Source organism: Quercus lobata, chromosome 6 (assembly GCF_001633185.2).
Source record: "Quercus lobata isolate SW786 chromosome 6, ValleyOak3.0 Primary Assembly, whole genome shotgun sequence".
NCBI classification, from domain to species: Eukaryota; Viridiplantae; Streptophyta; class Magnoliopsida; order Fagales; family Fagaceae; genus Quercus; species Quercus lobata.
Window position 1 is genome coordinate 13283837 of NC_044909.1, and position 7001 is coordinate 13290837.

Sequence of the window (7001 nt, forward strand, 5' to 3'; positions counted from 1 at the left end):
TTCCTTATCCCATTTAAATATTATTTCATCATTCTTTTTTTAATTTTTTTTTATTCATCCCCAACAACTACATTGATAAAAAGATACAAAGATGTGGAGAGATGAAAGAGAAAATATTAATTTTAAATTGTTTTGCTCAACTATAGTAACCTATAGATAAAGAGAATGACAATAGATGAGCAAAAATAAAAAATAAAATTGCCTTATTTGGAGATAGTGTTGGACTTGGTTTTTAAGGCTTAACTCTCTACTTTGCTTATGATTTTGGTTTTAGCTCTTCTACTGGAGATGCTCTAGTTAATTAAAATAAAGGAAAAGTTAATGAATGCTCTCATGGTATTGGTTTAGGAATAATATCAAAACTTTCCTCAAATAACCAATTAACAAATGTTCTAACGGGATCCGTTGACCGAACCCCTAAAACAAATTTCTATTATGCACAATAACTATAATGGCTAGTTAGTTGGATAAGGGATTCATCTTAGTTTTTCTATATAAGAAATAAAGCATTTATTGTGTAACTAATTAAGTAGTGAATCAATGATAACTTTAGAGAAATTATAAAATACTTTGGGAGGATAATTAATATATACTCTTTCTTCTCACATAAAGGTTAGTTCCATTAATTATATTCGTAGTAAGACCCACTATTTATTTAAGATGAGAGAGTACACACTTCTTGTACTCTCCAAGTATTCTATAATTTTCCTTAACTTTAGATTGATTTCTCCATTTTTATCTTTGCAAGTTTAACTCTCATTTTTGTCATGATATCAAAGCAAATAAACTTGGATCGAGTGTTTTCTTGAGCAATCAATGGCTTCAAGTATGTCTTCCTCATCAATTCAATGCTCTTCTACGCATATCGATGATTTTGGCAATTCCTATTTCTTATATCATGGAGATGGTCCAGGAACATTGCTTGTCACTCAATTGTTCACTGGTAGCAACTATCACACATGGCTTCTCTCCATTATTATGGCATTAATCGCCATTAATAAAGTGAGTTTCATCAACACCGATCATTGATCCTTTATTTCAGGCATGGATCAGGTGCAATAACATTGTCCTGTTATGGCTTCTCGATCCCCTCTCTCAATAAATAGCAATCGGTGTCACCTATAGGAATACTGTTAAAGTGGTTTGGGATGATCACACACAACGTTCATTATTAGCAAAGCAATGGCCCTAAAATTTTTGAGATCGAGAGATCTCTTGCTTCAATTTCCCAAATTTTCTTTGACCATCCTTCAACAAGGTTTCATTCAATCCAAGCCTAACGATTCTTTATTTACCAAGATTCTAGGTGCTTTAGCCTTACTTGTCAATTTAGATGACATATTAATAGTAAGATATATATGACATCAATCACTACTTTAAAAGAGTTCCTACACGATCAATTTAAATTAAGGGATTTGGGGAATTAATGTGAAAGATTTTCTTGGCAAATGATCTTACTTTGCTAAAGGAAATAGGGAAAATTAATGGATGTACTAAGGGATATTGATTTAGGAAACATTTTTAGAAACATTTTATAGGAAAAAATAATAATAATAATAATTTTTTGACAACCTTTTATATTTTTCATAAAAGTGGTATTAAAATTTTCCTAAAAATTGCCTATTAAGAAATATAGTAAAGACACCCATTAATAGGAAGAAAAGAAATATGCCTTAGAATTCTTATTTGACAATGGATTCCTATGTTATAAACCTATGAAATTTCCCAAACATACAAAATTAGATAGTGATTTGTTAGAAGATCCATTTGTATATATAAGGTTGATTGGAAGGCTTCTATATGTCACTCTGATCAGGCTTAACCTTAGCTACTCCGTACAAAAGCTAAGTCAGTTCATGGATAAGCCAAAGATACCACACATGGTTGTAGCACACCGTGTGGTGCAATATCTCAAAGCATTTATCATCCCTAATCTTTATTACAACATCAAGGCCTTTTCTAACTTAGATTGTGCTAGCTTCTCTGACACAAGGAGATCAATGACTGGATGTTGTGTTTTCCTTGGAGACTCTTGTGTCTCAAAAGTTAAAGAAACATCGTACATTGTCAAGGTCTTCACTTCAACTAAGGCAAAGTATAGAACAATATGATTTGAACACACATAGACATCCTAAGCTGCAATGCACATTACTGCTAACCCTATATATCATGAAAGAACAAAGCATATTGAATTGTCATCTTATTAGAGAAAATATTCATAGTATTATCAAAACTCTTAATGTGTTTATCAATCATCAAGTGATCGATCTCTTAACTAAAGCTCTTGGGTCGTAACAATTCTCCATTTATACTTACCAAGATGGGCATGCTTAATATATATGCTTCATTTTGATGGGGAGTATTGAACAAGCAAGGTGCCTAAGCTTACAGTAAACAACTTGCAGGTTTACAGTCTTCCTATGTTATGCGACATGTCGTACACTTACTGTGCAAGTCTTTTTTTCTTTTTCTTTTTTGAGAAATAACTTACTGTGCAAGTTGAGTGCATCATTGCATGTAGTTGAAGCGGTGTCATGCACGATTAAGAGAATGGTGTGGCTTGTGTCCAGTGGAAGTTTCCACTGGACACGTTGGATGGTGGACACGTGTCCAAATCCGACCGTGTCTAGTGGAAATTTCCACTGGTCACAAGCCTTGTCCTTAAGAGAAAAATGGCATACTTATTAGATTGGTTAGTGTTGTTAGTAAATTAAAATAAATTTCTGTTATGCTTAGCAATGTAACAACTAGTTAGTTAGATTAGGGATTGATCTTTATTTTTCTATATAAGAAATAAATCTGTAATTAATTGAGTAGTGAAATAATAATAACTTTAGAATTTAGATTGATTCCTCCATTTTTCTCTTTACAAGTTTAACTTCCATTTTTTTGTCAATTGTCGACAAGGGTTAAATTAAAAAAAAAAAAAAAAATTACCTCGTTATGTTGCCAATGTTCTTTTCTGAGCCTTTCAACTATGTTGATTGTTCTTCTAAAAAAAAAAAAAAACTATGTTGATTGTGTTACCAAATGCCAAAAAGATGCGGTTGACGAGGGTGGATAATGTAGTGATTACCACTAACCTCGACGGTTTTAAGATATTTATGACTAATCATGATCTTTGTTAATCTTGTGGAAGTCATATTATTTGATAGCGGCTCAGCGAGATTGATTGTCGTGGGGTAAGCATCCATAGCGTCCACCTCCATCATCATTATACTTGCAAGGAATATTAATGATTCTCCTTGTAAACCAAACTACATAAAACTATTTTTAGGGACTATTTTTGGGTTGCAATCAAACACATTAAAAGAAATATTCCTTTTTGAAAAACTTTCACCCTAAGAAACAAATTTTGTCAATCTTTCTTTCCTTTGTGTTGTTGTAATTGCATTGTCATCGTCATCACTGCCATTATCAAACAACCACTAATGTCACCACTAGTATCACTGTCATCACTGTCACTACTATCATTACCACTTTTATATGAATATTAATGAATTTTTTATGCGAGTTAAACAATATTAAATGTTTCGAAATAATTTTCATAGACACAACTAGACATAAGAATCAAATAATTTTCATAGCTACAACCATGTTACCAAATATATATATATATATATATATATATTTTTTTTTTTTGTGGGGAATGAATGGATGGATAAAAGTAGAGTTTAAATAATTAAAATGAATATATTATATTTACAAAGCAAGAAAATCACCTTAACACATCTTCTTCACCTATTAAAAGCAAATCACCCTTCAACGACATGAAAAATAAAAGGGAAGATACAGTTGCTTAAAAAATAAGTTGAATAAAGGTACGGTTGTATTAAAAACCAAAAAAGAAAAGTGGTACAAAAACTATATATATGTAACCTAATAAGTTATATAGCTAAAAAACCAAACATGCTGAACATTTTTTGAATTACGATAACTTCATAAACTAAAAAATATTTAAAAAAAAAATTACGTGAACTAAAATTAAGATGATGTTTGCATTGAGGAAAAAAAAGATAATTTTTGCGTTAAACACCCATTTTTTCTCTTAGAGATAGTGTACGGCACTGCGCCTCCAGAGCCATTTGGGCCTTAGACCTCAGCTCTACAGTATGACCCACGATTCCTGACACCCATGTCAGAAATTGGGCTTAAGGCCCACTAGGGCCATGGGCACAGATCCTATGGCCTCATGTTTGGCCCAGAACTCGTTGGGCCGGTCGTTGAAATATATGCTCATTAATTCATGGTCAGGAAGTTGTCCGGCGAGTCCCAACTCCGATGCGTGTGACTGCTCGGGAAGGCCATATCCCAAATGCTCAGCGACTCCTTGAGAAATTCTGCCGCCGAACATCACCCCCCCTTGAAGTGGGAACCAGTTTCAATGTCACTCTCACTACACCCGACTCCTAACTAAACATTCACTTAGCGATAACAATATTGGACCTCCATTCTCACTAGCCATAAGAGTAATCATGATTTTTCCACTAATTTTGGGCTATAAATATATGAGACTAAGGAAAGGAAGGAGGTTGTTGAAAGTTTAGGAAGAAAGTTGAGAACCAAGAATAATAGTTGTAAAAAGTGAGAGGAAAACGATACAAAGATTGGAGAGATCTTGCTGGGTCTCTAGTTAGAATCACCTAGAGTAGAAAATCCAAAACCCACATTATAAATATATTGTGAGCCCAAGAACAAGACAGACCTTTTAAGCTCGTTTGGGGTGCACACAGATAGCATTAAACATTAAGCATTAACCACACAATTTTTTTGATAATTTAATAATTGGATGAGAGAATTTAAAGCTTGGATGATTCATTAAACATGCAACTTATAAATTATTACTTCTAAAATTATATATTTACAATTAAGGCAAAGATTATGATTTTACAATCTATTAAAAAAGATGACACATGATTTTGATACCATATTAGAACATGTGTACATAACTTTGATAAGATGACAAAGTGTATGAAAGGAAAGAAAAAAGGCAAAGAAAGAATGGAGAGAATCAACGTGGTTCATTCTTAGAAGTATACATCCACAATAGGAAGTCCTTTTTTTAGAATCACAATAGAAAGCCCTTGGTAACCACCACATTTTTACTATTAAACTCTACATATTAGACTAATCTAGGGTCACAATATTTGTAATACAAGTAGGATTAAGATTTCTTTAATGTGTTTGACATCATTTTGTTTAGTATCCATTTGGATACGGATGAAAATGGTGCGTTTTGCATTTCACGTTTCATTTTTTTTCCCCTAAAAGCGCATTCACGTAGGACACAGACCTGTTAGTGGGTCCCGTGCATTGTGCCCGAGACCCACTACTCTTTAAACGTTCACACATTTCACTGGAATGGCACTGTCAGTTGGTCCCCTGTATTGTTCACGGGACCCACAAACATATTTTTTCACCAAAACTTTAATTAAAAATGATTTTCACGGTACTATTCGCATATTTAAAGATTATTTTGCTATAGTGTTTTCAGTAAAATAAGTGATATTCAAACAAACCCTTAGTTTTTTTTCCTAAAGGTGGATCATTCTTAGAAGCATACATCCACAATAAGAAGTCATTTTTTTAGAATTACAATAACCACATTTTTACTATTAAGCTCTATATATTAGACTAATCTATGGTCACAATATTTGTAATAGAAGTAGGATAAAGATTTTTTTAATGCATCTGACATCATTTTATTTAGTATCCGTTTGGATACGGATGAAAATGGTGCGTTTTGTGTTTCACGTTTCCTTTTTTATTATTATTATTATTATTATTGTAAGGACACAATTCCTTTGTGGCCCAATAATGGTGTTGGGCTCGCATATGAAAGATCCCTCACAATATGATTTGTAGAGAGTGGGTTTGAAAAGCTAGCCGTTGGTCACGGGGCGATGCCCGGTCTTGGTTTTAGAGGAATTCGTGTAGAAAAAGGATTTGGACTTGAACATTTAAGCCCTACGGCGTCGCATCCTATGGGATGGGTCTCCTCGGACTTGATCCGAGGACCATTAAGGTCTTACCCCGGTTACCCGACGATGGGTTTTTTCCGTCATCTCAGGTGTTGTTTAGGTGTTCTCACCCATGTAGTCTCTCTTTTTCTGGAGGTGGGATGGGCCTCCTCTTAGATTTACTTGCTTTCTTCTTTTATACTCGTCTGCGTTAATTGTCCTTCGTCCACGTGTAGGGTCAACCTTTACAAGACTGATATTTGTCCCATCAGTCTAATCCCAGAATTGTTGGGGATGATTGATAAGGCTGAAGAATACGGCTCTGCTAGGTGCAGAGTCTTATCTGGAAAGGGTCATAAGGGTAACTTTCCCAAGATATTTTAGGTCTCCTTTCAAGTTTAGTCCTATACCAGTTTTACCCCATTATTCCGGTGGAATTTTGGATCTGCCGAGAACTGAACTGTCCTCGGCTGTATTCCAAAACAGTCTTGTACTCTATGTTATCGGGCTTGGGCCATAGCTCTCCTCGGCTTGGGCCTTCGGACTCTCTACGAGCAAATGGGTCTGGCCCATAGATTATTGGGCCCCACAATTATTATTATTACCAGAAACGCATTCACATGGGACACAAACCTGCTAGTGGGTCTCGTGCACTGTGCATGTGACCCACTACTCTTTGAATGTCCACACATTTCACTAGAATGGCATTGTCAGTTGGTCCCGTGTACTGTTCATGGGACCCACAAACATCTTTTTTCACCAAAACTTTAATTAAAAATGGGTCTCACGGCACTATTTACACATTTAAAAATTATTTTGTTACAGTATTTTCAGTTTTCAGCAAAATAAATAATATTCAAACGGAGCCTTAGTTTTTTTTTTCCTAAAGGTGGATCATTCTTAGAAGCATACATCCACAATAAGAAGTCATTTTTTTAGAATCACAATAACCACATTTTTACAATTAAGCTCTATATATTAGACTAATCTAGGGTCAAAATATTTGTAATAGTAGGATTAAGATTTTTTTAATGCGTCTGA